A 16,570-nucleotide genomic window follows, 5' to 3' on the forward strand; every position below is an offset into this window, starting at 1 on the left:
CAAAATCTCAACACTTTTCTCCATGAAATTTGAAATTAAGGGATGAAGAACTGAACTAAAATTGTGGCTTATCTCAAGAACAAAGTAGTGGTTTTGTAGAGCTCTTCACGGTGAACGCGTGGCTGTAAATAGTGCGGCAATCAGAGCTCTAGATCAAAAGTTATGGTGGTTTGAAGATCAAACAAGGGTGAGAACTTGAGAGAGTGTTCTTCCCCTTCCCATACTCATTTTCAGCGTGTTTAGTGTGTAGAGAGGAGAGAGAGTGCTGAAAATTATGGTTTTAGGTTTAGTTTAGGTTGGGCCAAGGGCCCAATATGGGTCCGGTTGGCCCGGTTTGGCTCGTTCGGTCCAATCTTGGGCCGATTTCTATAAAATTGGTATCGAAATTCTCGTATCAATCTCCTCTATCATATTAAGCCATAAAAATCACATTTTTGGCTTTCTAGAATAAATTCTCATTTATGGGCTAATTATTCATTAATTAATTGGATTTTACAACAGCGCCCCTGTTTCTGCCTCCAACAGCAATGTCGCCACCGTCTCTCACGTCCTGAGCATCCGTGACACTTGTGTTCGCCGCCTCCGATCCACCAATGTAGCCGCATTCTTCATCACCATCTCTAACGTCTACACTCCTGACATTAGGTTAGGTGTTCACCTGTTCAAACAATGAATTTCATTTTTTATTTGTGATTTGGGTTTTTTTCGATGATTGCATGTTCAAACCGTGAGTTTCATTTTGTTGATTTTTTATGGATCAAATTTTCTGCCATGAATACAATTTTTTGAGCTGTATATCTACTATATAGATTGATCTTTTAGAATAATTGCACTATATGTTATGATTGGCTCTGGAATCTGAAGTAATCACTCGCCTAATTGGAATTATCTTTTTAGTTGTTAAGCCAGTATAAGTTCGCTGTTTAATCCTAAAATTGCTATTTGGATTCTTCTTTCATTATCACTCCAAATTACAAAAGAAAAAATAAATGATTGGTTGTGTGTATACCAATTCCATGAAAAGCATTTGCATTAGTCAAACAGGTTGCTGACCACTTTGCGTTCCTTGAAGTAGTCTTCATATTTTTTATCCATTCACATTTTAAGATTCTGGTTAACAATGAGAATTAAAACATTATCCCCAATAAATTATTGTCAATTTAGTAGATTAAAGTTTTAGAAAAAAAAAAGAATGAAGAAAAGGAATTATGGTAATTGGCTTGCCGGGATAAAATAGTCGGAGTTCTTGCTGAAGCTTGCTGGTGCACGAAATTGTGATCTCGATGGTGCCAACAACTTGGTACGCACAATCGTAATCTCAACTCTTTTTCACAACTCCGCACAACTAACCAGCAAGTGCACTGGGTCGTCCAAGTAATAAACCTTACGTGAGTAAGGGTCGATCCCACGGAGATTGTCGGCTTGAAGCAAGCTATGGTCATCCTTGTAAATCTCAGTCAGGCAGATTCAAATGGTTATGAATTTTTGATAATTAAAATATAAATAAAATATAAAATAAAATAGAGATACTTATCTAATTCATTGGTGGAAATTTCAGATAAGCGTCTGGAGATGCTTTGTTGCTTCTGAACTTCTGCTTTCCTACTGCCTTCTTCCAACCATGCGTTACCTCCTTCCATGGCAAGCTGTATAATCCTCTCGGATGAAAACAAATCCATCTGCGCTGTCACCGCAGGGCTAATCATCTGTCGGTTCCCGCTAGCATCGGAATAGGACCATTGTCCTTTTGCACCCTGTCACTTGTGCCCCACATTCGCAGGTTTGAAGCTCGTCACAGTCATCCCTTCCCAGATCCTACTCGGAATACCACAGACAAGATTTAGACTTTCCGGATCCTAGATCCTACTCGGAATACCACAGACAAGGTTTAGACCTTCTGGATCCCAGGAATGGCTGCCAATAATTCTAGCCTATACCACGAAGGTTCTAATCTTAGATTAGAAACCCAAGAGAATATACTCCAGCTGTCGTCCAATGACTACGTTGAACATCATGTAGATCGCTTTGTAGTTGTCAGGCACGCGACCTTGGCTAAGCAAGTAACGAAGATTGGGTGATTATCACGGGTCACTCCTTCATTCTGACTTAACTGAATTAAGTATAAGAGTATATCTTGGAAAAGAAGTAGGCGTGAATTGAATAGAAAATAGTAGTAATTGCATTAATTCATGAAGAACAACAGAGCTCCACACCTTAATCTATGGGGTGTAGAAACTCCACCGTAGAAAATACATAAGTGAAAAAGGTCTAGGCATGGCTGTGAGGCCAGCCTCCCAACGTGTAAAATATGGCATAAGCTCCAAAATAAATCTCTAAAAGTAGTTTTTATACTAAACTAGTAACCTAAGTTTACAGAAAATGAGTAACTAAGTGCAGATAGTGCAGATATCCACTTTTGGGGCCCACTTGGTGTGTGCTTGGGCTGAGCATTGAAGCTTTTTCGTGCATAGGCTGTTCTTGGAGTTAAACGCCAGCTTTGGTGCCAGTTTGGGCGTTTAACTCCAATTCTGGTGCCAGTTTAGGCGTTTTACGCCAAGATGTTTTAGGTTGTCTTTGAACGCCAGTTTGGGCCATCAAATCTCGGGAAAAGTATGGACTATTATGTATTGCTGGAAATCCCAGGATGTCTACTTTCCAACGCAATTGAGAGCGCGCCTATTGGGCTTCTGTGGCTCCAGAAAATATATTTCGAATGCAGCAGGGTCAGAATCCAACAGCATCTACAGTCTTTTTTCAGCCTCTGAATCAGATTTTTGCTTAGGTCCCTCAATTTCAGCCAGAAAATACCTGAAATCATAGAAAAATATAGAAACTCATAGTAAAGTCCAGAAATATGATTTTTGAATAAAACTAATAAAAATATAATAAAAAGTAATTAAAACATACTAAAAACTATGTAAAAACAATGCCAAAAAGGGTATAAATTATCCACTCATCACAACACCAAACTTAAATTGTTGCTTGTCCACAAGCAACTAAAAACAAAATAGGATAAAAAGAAGAGAATATACAATGAATTCCAAACTTATCAATGAAGATTAGCTTCAATTAGATGAGCGGGACTTGTAGCCTTTTTGCTTCTGAACAGTTTTGGCATCTCACTTTATCCTTTGAAGTTCAGAATGATTGGCATCTATAGGAACTCAGAATTCAGATAGTGTTATTGATTCTCTTAGTTTAGTATGTTAATTCTTGAACACAGCTACTTTATGAGTCTTGGCCGTGACCCTAAGCATTTTGTTTTCCAGTATTACCACCGAATACATAAATGCCACAGACACATAACTGGGTGAACCTTTTTAGATTGTGACTCAGCTTTGCTAAAGTCCCCAGTTAGAGGTGTCCAGAGCACTTAAGCACACTCTTTTTGCTTTGAACCACGACTTTAACCGCTTAGTCTCAAGCTTTTCACTTGACACCTTCACGCCACAAGCACATGGTTAGGGACAGCTTGGTTTAGCCGCTTAGGCCATGATTTTATTCCTGTGGGCCCTCCTATCCATTAATGCTCAAAGCCTTGGATCCTTTTTATTTTACCCTTGCCTTTTGGTTTAAAGGGCTATTGACTTTTTCTGCTTGCTTTTTCTTTTTTTTTTCGCCATTTTTTTTTGCAAGCTCTGTCTATTCACTACTTTTTCTTACTTCAAGAATCAATTTTATGATTTTTCAGATTATCAAATAACATTTCTCCTTTTTCATCATTCTTTCAAGAGCCAACAATTTTAACATTCATAAACAACAAATTCAAAAATATGCACTGTTCAAGCATTCATTCAGAAAACAAAAGGTATTGCCACCACATCAAAATAATTAAACTAATTTCAAGATATAATTCGAAATCATGTACTTCTTGTTCTTTTGTAATTTAAAAAATTTTTTATTTAAGAAAGGTGATGGATTCATAGGACATTCATAGCTTTAAGACATAGACACTAGACACTAATGATCATGTAATAAAGACACAAACATAGACAAACATAAGGCATAGGAAACGAAAAACAAAAAATAAAGAACAAGAAAATTAAAGAACGGGTCCACCTTAGTGATGGCGGCTAGTTCTTCCTCTTGAAGATCTTATGGAGTGCTTGAGCTCCTCAATATCTCTTCCTTGCCTTTATTGCTCCTCCCTCATGTCTCTTTGGTCTTCTCTAATTTTATGGAGGAGGATGGAATGCTCTTGGTGCTCCATCCTTAGTTGTTCTATGTTGGAACTTAATTCTCCTAGGGAGGTGTTGATTTGCTCCCAATAGTTTTGTGGAGAAAAATGCATCCTTTGAGGTATCCTAGGGATTTTATGATGAGGAATTTCCTCATGCTCTTGTTGAGGTCCATGAGTGGGCTCTCTTGTTTGCTCCATCCTTTTTTTAGTGATGGACTTGTCCTCTTCAATGAGGGTGTCTTCCTCTATGACAATTCCAGCTAAATTTCATAGGTGACAAATGAGATGAGGGAAGGCCAACCTTGACAAAGTGGAAGACAAGTCTTCCACCTTGTAGAGTTCTAGGGATATGATCTCATGAACTTCTACTTCCTCTCCATTCATGATGCTATGGATCATGATAGCCCGGTCTACAGTAACTTCAAACTGGTTGCTAGTAGGAATGATAGAGCGTTGGATGAACTCCAACCATCCCCTAGCCACGGGGTTGAGGTCTAGCCTTCTTAGTTGAACCGGCTTGCCTCTTGAGTCTCTCTTCCATTGAGCGCCTTCCACACAAATTTCCCTAAGGACTTGGTCTAACCTTTGATCAAAGTTGACCCTTCTAGTGAAAGGGTGAGGATCTCCTTGCATCATTGGCAAGTTGAATGCCAACCTCATATTTTCGGGACTAAAATCCAAGTAGTTCTCCCGAACCATTGTGAGCCAATTCTTTGGGTTCCGGTTCACACTTTGGTCATGGTTCTTAGTGATCCATGCATTGGTATAGAACTCTAGAACCATTAAGATCCCAACTTGTTGAATGGGGTTGGTGAGGATTTCCCAACCTCTTCTTCGAACTTCATATCGGATCTCCGGATATTCGCTCTTTTTGAGCTTGAAGGGGTCCTCGGGGATCACCTTTTTCTTGGCCACAACTTCATAGAAATGGTCTTGATGGACCATTAAGATGAATCTCTCCATCTCCCATGACTCGGAGGTGGAAGCAATTGCCTTCCCTTTCCTCTTTCTAGAGGTTTCTCCGGCCTTAGGTGCCATTGATGGTTATGGAAAAATAAAAAGCTTTAACTTTTCACACACCAAACTTAGAAGATTTGCTCGTCCTCGAGCAAAAGAAGAAATGGAGAAGATGGAGATGTGTGGTGGGTTCGGCCAAGGTGTGTTGAGTGTGTATGAAGTGTGGAAATGAAGGTAGTGAGGAGGGGTATTTATAGGGTAAGGGAGAGAGGGTATTCGGCCATTTGTGGGTGGATTTGGGAGGGAAATGGTTTGAATTTGAATGGTGAGGTAGGTAAGGTTTGATGATGGATGGATGTGAGTAGTGAAGAGGTTGTGGGAAAGAGGGTAGGATTTGATAGGTGAAGGGTATTTGGGGAAGAGGTATTGAGGTGATTGGTCAATGGTGTTTAGGGAAGAGTGTTATGGAAATGTGTGAAGAGGAGAGAAGAAGAGGTGGGGTAGGTGGGGATCTTGTGGGGTCCACAGATCCTGAGGTGTCAAGGAATTTGAGTCCCTGCACCATCCTGGCATTCAAACGCCCATTCTGTGCCAATTCTGGCGTTTAACGCTAGCTCTACTACCTTTCCTGGCGTTAAACGCCAGTCTGCTGCCCATTTCTAGCGTTAAACACCAGCCAGATGCCCATTTCTGACGTTTAACACCAGCCTGTGCCAGACAGCCCTTTCTGACGTTAAACACCCAGAGTGCTGCCCATTCTGGCGTTTAACGCCCAGAATGCTGCTAGGCTGGGCGTTAAACACCCATTCTGCTATCCTTATTGACGTTTAAACGCCAGTAAGCTTGTCCTCCAGGGTGTGCTATTTTTCATTTTATTTTTTATTTTTCAATTATTTTTGTGACTTCACATGATCATCAACCTAAAGAAAACATAAATAAAAATGGAAAATAAATAAATATAGTTAAATAACATTGGGTTGCCTCCCAATAAGCGCTTCTTTAATGTCAATAGCATGATAGTGAAGCTCTTAGAGAGCTTCACAGAGACTCAGAGCTTGATGTTGGCCTCCCAACACCAAACTTAGAAGTTGAGTGTGGGGGCTCTGTTTAACTCTGTATTGAGAGAAGCTTTTCATGCTTCCTCTCCATGGTTACAGAAGAAGATCCTTGAGCCTTAAACACAAGGTAGTCCTCATTCACTTGAAGGACTAACTCTCTTCTGTCCACATCAATCACAGCTCTTGCTGTGGCTATGAAGGGTCTTCCGAAGATGATGGAATCATCTTCATCCTTCCCAGTGACTAGGATTATGAAGTCAGCAGGGATGTAATAGCCTTCAACCTTCACTAAGACATCCTCTACAAGTCCATAAGCCTGTTTCCTTGAATTGTCTGTCATCTCTAGTGAGATTTTTGCAGCTTGCACCTCAAAGATCCCTAGTTTCTCCATTACAGAGAGGGGCATGAGGTTTATACTTGACCCAAGGTCACACAGAGCCTTCTTAAAGGTCATGGTGCCTATGGTACAAGGTATTAAGAACTTTCCAGGATCCTGTTTCTTCTGAGGTAATTTCAGTTGAAGCAGATCATTCAGTTTATTGATGAGCAATGGGGTTCATCTTCCCAAGTCTCATTACCAAATAGCTTGGCATTCAGCTTCATGATTGCTCCTAGATACTGAGCAACTTGCTCTTCAACAATATCTTCATCCTCTTCTGAGGAAGAATACTCATCAGAGCTCATGAATGGCAACAGTAAGTTCAGCGAAATCTCTATGGTCTCTATATGAGCCTCAGATTCCTTTGGTTCCTCATTAGAGAACTCCTTGGAGGCCAGTGGACGTCCATTGAGGTCTTCCTCACTGGAAATCACTGTCTTTTCTTCCTCTCCAGGTTTGGCCATGTTGGTTAAGGTTATGTCCTTGCACTCTCTTTTTGGGTTCTCTTCTGTATTGCTTGGGAGAGTACTAGGAGGGAGTTCAGTAGCTCTTTTACTCAGCTGACCCACTTGTGCCTCCAAATTTCTAATGGAGGACCTTGCTTCAGTCATAAAACTGAGAGTGGTCTTAGATAGATCAGAGACTACAGTTGCTAAGTCAGAGTGGCTCTACTTAGAATTCTCTGTCTGTTGCTGAGAAGATGATGGAAAAGGTTTGCTATTGCTAAACCGTGCTCTCCCACCATTATTATTATTGAAGCCTTGATTAGGCTTCTGTTGATCCTTCCATGAGAGATTAGGATGATTCCTCCATGAAGGATTGTAAGTGTTTCCATAGCAATCTCCCATGTAATTCACTTCTCCCATTGCTGGATTCTCAGGATCATAAGCTTCTTCTTCAGAGGAAGCTTCCTTAGTACTGCCTGATGCAGCTTGCATTCTAGACAGACTCTGAGAAATCATATTGACTTGCTGAGTCAATATTTTATTCTGAGCCAATATGGCATTCAGGGTATCAATCTCAAGAACTCCTTTCTTCTGAGTTGTCCCATTATTTACAGGATTCCTTTCAGAAGTGTACATGAACTGATTATTTGCAACCGTTTCAATGAGTTTCTGGGCTTCTGCAGGCGTCTTCTTCAGATGAAGAGATCCACCAGCAGAGTTGTCCAATGACATCTTGGACAATTCCGATAGACCATCATAGAATATACATATGATGCTCCATTCTGAAAACATGTTAGAAGGACACCTTTTGATCAATTGCTTGTATCTTTCCCAAGCTTCATAGAGGGATTCAACTTCCTTCTGTCTGAAGGTTTGGACTTCCACTCTAAGCTTGCTCAACTTTTGAGGTGGAAAGAATTTGGCCAAGAAAGCATTGACCAACTTTGACCAACTTTTCCCAAGAGTTCAGGCTATCTTTAGGTTGTGAGTCCAACCATGTCCTAGCTCTGTCTCTTACAGCAAAGGGAAAAAGTATAAGTCTGTAGACCTCAGGATTAACCCCATTAGTCTTAACAGTGTCACAGATGATTTGCAAGAATTCAGCTAAGAACTGATGAGGATCTTCCAATGGAAGTTCATGAAACTTACAATTCTGCTGCATTAGAGAAACTAATTGAGGCTTAAGCTCAAAGTTGTTTGCTCCAATTGCAGGAATTGAGATGCTCCTTCCACAGAAGTCAGAAGAGGGTGCAATAAAGTCACCAAGCATCTTCCTTGCATCTCCACCATTGTTGTTGGGTTCGGCCATCTCTTCTTCTTTTTCGAAAAATTCTGTCAGATCCTCTCCAGAGTGTTGTGCTTTAGCTTCTCTTAGCTTCCTCTTTAGAGTCCTTTCAGGTTCCGAATCAGCTTCAACAAGAATATTCTTATCCTTGCTCCCGCTCATATGAAAAGAAGAGAATAGAAAAGAATAGAAATCCTCTATGTCACAGTATAGAGATTCCTTTATGTGAGTAAAAGAATAGAAGAGTAGAATGAAGAAGAGAGAAGATGAAGAATTCGAACACAGAGAGGAAGAGAGGGTTCGAATTATAAGAAGAAGAGAAATGTTAGTGAATAAATAAATAAATAGAAAGAGATGAGAGAGAGAGAATTCGAATTTTAAAATTAAAATAAAAGGAAAATATTTTTATTTTTATTTTAATTATTGGTTAGTATTCGAAAATTAAGAGAAGAAATAAAATAGAATTAAAAAGACTAATTATATTAAAAAGATTTTTGAAATAGTGTTAGTGATTTTCGAAAATTGGAGAGAGAAAAGTAGTTAGGTGGTTTTGAAAAAGATATGATTGAAATAGAAAACTTTTAAAATCAAACAAAAATTCAAGTAGTTAATTGAAAAAGATTTGAAAATCAATTTTGAAAAGATAAGAAGTTAGAAAGAGATTTTGAAATTAAATTTTGAAAAAGATATGATTGAAATTTATTTTGAAAAAGATTTGAAAAGAAAATTAAAAAGATTTTATTTTTGAAAATTAAAGTTGATTACTTGACTAACAAGAAATTAAAAGATATGATTTTAGAATTTAAAGATTGAACATTTCTTAATAGGCAAGTAACAACTTGAAATTTTTTACTCAAAACATTAAATGCTAGCAATAAATTCGAAATTATGAAATAAAAGTAAGAAAAAGATTTTGAAAATAAAATTTGAAATTTTTGAAATTGTAAAAAAAATCGAAAAAGATTTGATTTTTGAAAAAGATTTGAAAAGATAGTATTTTTAAATTGAAAATTTGACTTGACTTAATAAGAAACAACTAAATTTTTAAAACTTTTTGACCAAGTCAATCAAAATTTCGAATTTTATGGGAAGAATAAGGAAAAGATATTTTTTTATTTTTGATTTTTAATGAGGAGAGAGAAAAACATAAAAATTGATGTAAAACACAAGAAATTAAGATCAAAACTAATAATGCATGCAAGAACACCTTGAATGTCAAGATGTTACCAAGAACACTTTGAAGATCATGATGAACATCAAAAACATATTTTTGAAAATTTTCAAGAAAAGAAAAACATGCAAGGCACCAAACTTAAAAATTTTTATTCTATAGACACTAATAATTCTAAAATGCATATGAAAAACAAGAAAGACACAAAACAAGAAAGATCAAATAATGAAAATCATCAAGAACAACTTGAAGATCATGAAGAACAAAACTCAATGCATGAATTTTCGAAAATTAAAAGGATGCAATTGACACCAAACTTAAAATTTGACACTAGACTCAAACAAGAAACATAAAATTTTTAGTTTTTAATGATTTTAAAAAATTTTTTGGATTTTTCGAAAATTATTTGAAAAAAAATAAGGATTTCAAAATTTTTAATAAGAATTTCAGGAATCATGCAATGTTAGTCTAAAGCTTCAGTCTAAAAAGATTAGACATGGCTAGCCAAGCTTCAGCAGGACATTACATACAACAGCCAAATTGATGGGAATCAATTAGCTCCTGTGATGATAAAAGCATCATCTGAAACTCTGGAATTCATTCTTAAAAATTCTAAAGTCATAGAATAATTTATTTTATTTTATTTTATTTTTTTGAAATTAAAATTAAAAAGCTTAAACATAAAATAAAATTACCTAATCTGAGCAACAAGATGAACCGTTAGTTGTCCAAACTCGAACAATCCCCGGAAACAGCGCCAAAAACTTGGTGCACGAAATTGTGATCTCGATGGCGCCAACAACTTGGTATGCACAATCGTAATCTCAACTCTTTTTCACAACTCCGCACAACTAACCAGCAAGTGCACTGGGTCGTCCAAGTAATAAACCTTACGTGAGTAAGGGTCGATCCCACGGATATTGTCAGCTTGAAGCAAGCTATGGTCATCCTTGTAAATCTCAGTCAGGCAGATTCAAATGATTATGAAGTTTTGATAATTAAAATATAAATAAAATAGAGATACTTATGTAATTCATTGGTGGGAATTTCAGATAAGCGTCTGGAGATGCTTTGTTGCTTCTGAACTTCTGCTTTCCTACTGCCTTCTTCCAACCATGCGTTACCTCCTTCCATGGCAAGCTGTATAATCCTCTCGGATGAAAACAAATCCATCTACGCTGTCACCGCAGGGCTAATCATCTGTCGGTTCCCGCTAGCGTCGGAATAGGACCATTGTCCTTTTGCACACTATCACTTGTGCCCCACATTCACAGGTTTGAAGCTCGTCACAATCATCCCGTCCCAGATCCTACTCGGAATACCACAGACAAGGTTTAGACCTTCCGGATCCCAGGAATGGCTGCCAATAATTCTAGCCTATACCACGAAGGTTCTAAATTTAGATTAGAAACCCAAGAGAATATACTCCAGCTGTCGTCCAATGACTACGTTGAACATCATGGAGATCGTCGCTTTGTGGTTGTCAGGCACGCGCCCTTGGCTAAGCGAGTAACGAAGATTGGGTGATTGTCACGGGTCACCCCTTCTTTCTGACTTAACTGAATTAAGTACGAGAGTATATCTTGGAAAAGAAGTAGGCGTGAATTGAATAGAAAATAGTAGTAATTGCATTAATTCATGAAGAACAGCAGAGCTCCACACCTTAATCTATGGGGTGTAGAAACTCCACCGTAGAAAATATATAAGTGAAAAAGGTCTAGGCATGGCCATGAAGCCAGCCTCCCAACGTGTAAAATATGGCATAAGCTCAAAAATAAATCTCTAAAAGTAGTTTTTATACTAAACTAGTAACCTAGGTTTACAGAAAATGAGTAATTAAGTGCAGATAGTGCAGAAATCTACTTTTGGGGCCCACTTGGTGTGTGCTTGGGCTGAGCATTGAAGCTTTTTCGTGCATAGGCTGTTTCTGGAGTTAAACGCCAGCTTTGGTGCCAGTTTGGGCGTTTTACACCAAGATGTTTTAGGCTGTCTTTGAACGCCAGTTTGGGCCATCAAATCTCGGGTAAAGTATAGACTATTATATATTGCTGGAAAGCCCAGGATGTCTACTTTCCAACGCAATTAATAGCGCGCCAATTGGGCTTCTGTAGCTCTAGAAAATCCATTTCAAATGAAGCATGGTCAGAATCCAACAGCATCTGCAGTCCTTTTTCAGCCTCTGAATCAAATTTTTGCTCAGGTCCCTCAATTTCAACCAGAAAATACCTGAAATCATAGAAAAATACAAAAACTCATAGTAAAGTCTAGAAATATAATTTTTGAATAAAAACTAATAAAAGTATAATAAAAAATAATTAAAACATACTAAATACTATGTAAAAATAATGCCAAAAAGGGTATAAATTATCCGCTCATCACTTGCATATAGGTATTAGATCTCGAAATCACTAAGAACAGCTTACATGAGATTAACCTGTGAAAAGTAAATTTTTAAATTATAATTTATTATTCAGAATACATTTGTTTTAATTTTTTTTACACGTTTTTTGTAAACTTTGTATGTATTTTAATTAATTATTTTGGCCACTTCATGAAGCTCAGTTAAGTTCTTTTCATTTTTGTTTGAAGTTTTGAAATTTAACCTATCATGACAGTCTTAGTTGTGACTTTTCTACTTGTCTAATATATGAAATTATAGGAAATTGTAGTCATGGAACTTATGCCTATTTCGTTTGATTTATGCCTTGGATTGTGTTTTTGTGTTTGGTTCTCTAAAATAGCATAATTAGCATTAAAAAAAGATATGATGTTATTCACTTTTGAAACTAATTAGTAAACTTTCAAAGTACATGAGAATAACATGTGAAAGTCCCCCTATTTCAAATTATGATTTATTATTCAGAATACAGTTGTTATGTTTTTTTATGGGATTTTTTGAATATGGGGTTTTTGAATTTGACGGATTATAATTGCTTAATTTATCATTTATTTTATTTTGTTAAGTTATTTTTCGTAAAGTTTGTTAGTATCTTAATTAAATATTTTTATGATTTATTTTTTCAATAGAATTTTATCATAAACATGAACATCGATGACAATAAGAACTTAGATGAGTCTATCGAATGTGATGAGTTGTGTCTTGGGTATGATAGTAGTTCTGATAAGGAGGAGGAAAATGAGGGTAAATTTAGTGAATCCATTGAGGTGTCGAATTGTAGCTATAAAATTCAATAAGTTGAGAAGAAGTTAAACGAATTAAGCTATGATGACATGTGGGGTATTGAGTTTGACACCGTTGATCAATGTTGTAATTTTTATAGAAATTATGCTAGAGTGCACGGTTTTATTGCGAGGCTTGACGAAAACGGACAAGATTTCAATGGAAACCTTAATATGCGATAGATGGTTTGTAACAGAGAGGGTACACTTAGAGAAAAGTACTTGGAGATGGAGAACCAAAAAAGGATCACAAGCCAATCACACGTGTAATGTGTCAAGCAAAGATTAGATTTCACTATGACTTGATTTTACAAAAGTGGTGGGTCACCAAGTTTGAAGAGACTCACAACCATGACCTCATCCCACCTAAGTATATCCAGTTTGTTCCGGCATATCGAACAATGACCGATGCTGATAAAGCACAGGCTGATAGTGTGCACTTTTATGGTGTTAGAACTTGTCATATAATGGGGTTTATGGTGGCACAAAAAGGAGGCCCGAACAGGACGGAATTCACAAAAAAAGATCTATACAATCATTTTGACAGATCGAGGCGTGTAAAGATAAAAGATGGTGATGCACATGCAACATTGAGTACCTAATTTCTAAGGCAGGTGAGGATCCACTATTGCAAGGGAAGTTTACTTTGAAGGATGGTAAGCTTGATAATTTTGTATGGGCCGATAGATCTAGCATCACTGATTACCAATATTTTGGTGATGTGTTAGTTTTCGACACGACATACCAAAAAAATAAGTATAATAGGCCATTGGTTGTCTTCTTAGGAACAAATCATCATGGACAAACATGCATTTTTGGTTGTGGTTTATTATCCGATGAGAAGCGGGAAACCTATGTTTTGGTGTTGAATATGTTCATGGAGATAATGGGTAATAAACAACCTATAGCCGTGGTGATAGATGGAGATCTTGCAATGAGGGAGGCAATAAAAGAAGTTCTTCCAAACGCTGCACACCATCTTTGTGCATGGCATCTATACCGTAATGCCTGTGAAGCTATAAGAATTCAAAATTCTTAGATGGGTTAAAGCACCTAATGTATGGAAATTTTTTCCTGAAGAGTTTGAGAGAAGATGGCATAACTTGATATCTGAGTATGGGCTTTTTGAGAATGAATGGTTGCAAAAGACATACAAGATCAAAGAAATGTGGGCTTCCTCATATTTAAATGATAAATTTTTCGGTGAAATCAGGACTACGTCACAATGCGAAGGTATCCACTTCTTGATAAAGAATTACATTAGTAAAAAGTGCTACCTTTTGGAATTGATACACAACTTTAATGAAGCATTGACACAGTATTGGAAAAATGAACTCTTATCCGATTTTAAATCATTGTTTACAACTCCTGTGTTGACCACGTGTCTTCAAGACATTGAGAAGCAAGTGGCCGATATTTTCACTAGAAGCATGTTTAAAGAGGTTCGGTGTGAGATAGAAGAAGCTGGAAAGTTAAATGTTGTTACACAGTCAGTAAGCAACAATGAAGTTAAGGTGAGAATAAATAAATATAGGCAACCCGGGAGGGAATGTGAAGTACAATATGATAAAGCCACTAAAAAATTTGCTTGTGATTGTCGTTTGTTTGAAAGTCGTGGCATTCCATGTTGTCATATTTTCTGTACTATGAGACATGACCACATCGATATCATTCCTGATACTCTTGTCTGCACGAGGTGGACTAAAATTGCTAAGAAGGATTATGTATGTTCAGTTACATCCGCATAAACTGACTCTGAAAATATTGCTGGTATTAGATATGGTGCTCTAGCAACACTGTGTTTCACATTATGTGAGTCGGCATCAAAGAACCGAGATGACTTCATGGAGATTAGAGATGACATTTTTGGACTAATCCAAAAGCTTAAAAAGAGACGCGATCCTGACTCCAATGTTCTTTCTAATGCGTGTATGGTCGGTGACCCAACTATTGTGAAGACAAAGGAATCCCCTCGTCAAAATAGATTGGCGGTAAAATCTCGTAAGTGTTCTCATTGTACACGTCATGGTCATACGATTCGAAGATGTCCAAAATTATACAGTAGAGACATCCTACATACTGGTCATCACCAATCGAGTGATGAACTCAATGATGTGAAGGTCATTTTAATTTTCTGTTTTATCAAAATTTTTAAAGATTATTTATTTATTTATTAAAATATTGTCTAATGTATTTTATTATATTGTAGAGTTATTCTGAGGAAGAAACAAATCACCAAAGCAATCATGAGAATAATGTTCAGAGTGTAGATCATAGATATTTTAGTGACAATGGAACAAATAAATTAGCTACACAAAAGAATAAGAATGGAGTTAAGGCTACCGAGGTATGTTAATGTAAACTTCAATATATAAACTTGCCTTTTTATAAGAACCATTCTTATTTTTTTCTTTTCTATCTTTACTTCCTTGTCTAACCTAAAGTCTTGTATATAACTTTTGTAAATATTTTTTCAAAAACAGTAATTTGTAGCAATTATATAGATATATATATTTTCAGATTTCATTAGATACATATTTTATTTTTATTTAGTTAAAATTGTACTTACTTAATCATGTCATGTGAGATGTCTGTATGTAGGATACAAGAGTTAATGACACAAGTTTAAAGTCCAAAAAGTATAAGCGAAGGTGTTCTAATATACATAATGCATATAAGGTTCGTATCGTGAATGGATTACACATATAATAGTAGTATTTTTTTTTACTAAAAAAATATTGAAATTTTGTTGTGTGTATTTTTTTAGAGTGGGCAACCAAATAACCATGATACTGGAAAAACATGTCAACCTAATCCAATAGATCCTTTGAAGCTCCAGAACCAGCATTTGAATGGATTACCTGTGTATCCTACCTTTCCAGAATTTTCCATTCCATCTTATCATCCATACAATGGAACACTATTGTACCAGTCATATTCTCCATATTATTATAATGTGGCTAATGGAAATCTATTTTGGAATGGAGAGGTTCATGATCTTAATGAAAATAAAAAGCAGTGACTCGTGACAGGAAGTCTTGATATCAAGAAGGAAGAACATACAAAAAGTTTTTTTTTTAAGTCTTATGTGACGACATTTTATTGTTTCATAAGTGGAATTATCTGAATTAATTTCAACAGATAGATTATTGAAATTGTTTCATGGTAGGAACTATAATTTCATTACCGTCTTACGTTTTTAATTTGGTTATCAAGATTAAGTCCATTTACAAGCACAAAGTTAATCTTAATTTCACGTTTGTTAAGTATTAAGTACTAATTTATGCATCAATTTTTTGTATCATCTGTTACTCACAACCTATCACACGATACCAATAATGAATTGATGTGATGTTAAGTTATAAAAGAAAAAATTAATTAAATAATAAAATAATTATTGACCGTAAATTGACATAAATTAATTGTAACGTATTAATAAATTAAATGTAACGTATTAATAAATTAATAAGGTCTCTTTTTAAAAAAAAGAAATAAATCATTTATTTATAGTCATCATTATGATGGTTATTATTATGTATAAGATTAAAACATTTATTATTGCATATATCAAGTAGTAATATATTGGTAACATATATATAAGGTTATTTAATATTTCTTTTTCTAATCCTATATAAGTTGTAACGTATTAATAATTTAATACAATATATTTTAAAAAGGATAGCATAAATTATTTACTTATAAATCTTAATCCTAATGTTAAAAAATGATAGCATAAACTGTTTATCTTAAATACTAACTCTCAACTTCTAAAACAAATCATACAAATTTTTAATTTTTAAAATTAATATAAATTAGGGTTTATAATTTACGAGTATAAGGTTTAACATTCAGAGTTTGCTTTAAATTTGAATTACATCTAATAACCTATTAGTAACTATTAGATATTATTATAA

The 16,570-nt window shown here is 35.9% G+C and overlaps 1 non-coding gene across 1 annotated transcript; it reads left to right on the forward strand.

Moving 5' to 3' along the window:
- The first annotated feature begins 7,810 nt into the window (after positions 1-7,810).
- On the forward strand, positions 7,811-7,914 carry LOC148549371 (small nucleolar RNA R71). Its single transcript, XR_015897971.1, has one exon. It is a non-coding gene; the product is annotated as a small nucleolar RNA R71 (small nucleolar RNA).
- Positions 7,915-16,570: the final 8,656 nt, after the last annotated feature.

The sequence above is a fragment of the Arachis ipaensis genome, chromosome B8, assembly GCF_059453495.1.
Source record: "Arachis ipaensis isolate K30076 ecotype BB chromosome B8, ASM5945349v1, whole genome shotgun sequence".
NCBI lineage: Eukaryota > Viridiplantae > Streptophyta > Magnoliopsida > Fabales > Fabaceae > Arachis > Arachis ipaensis.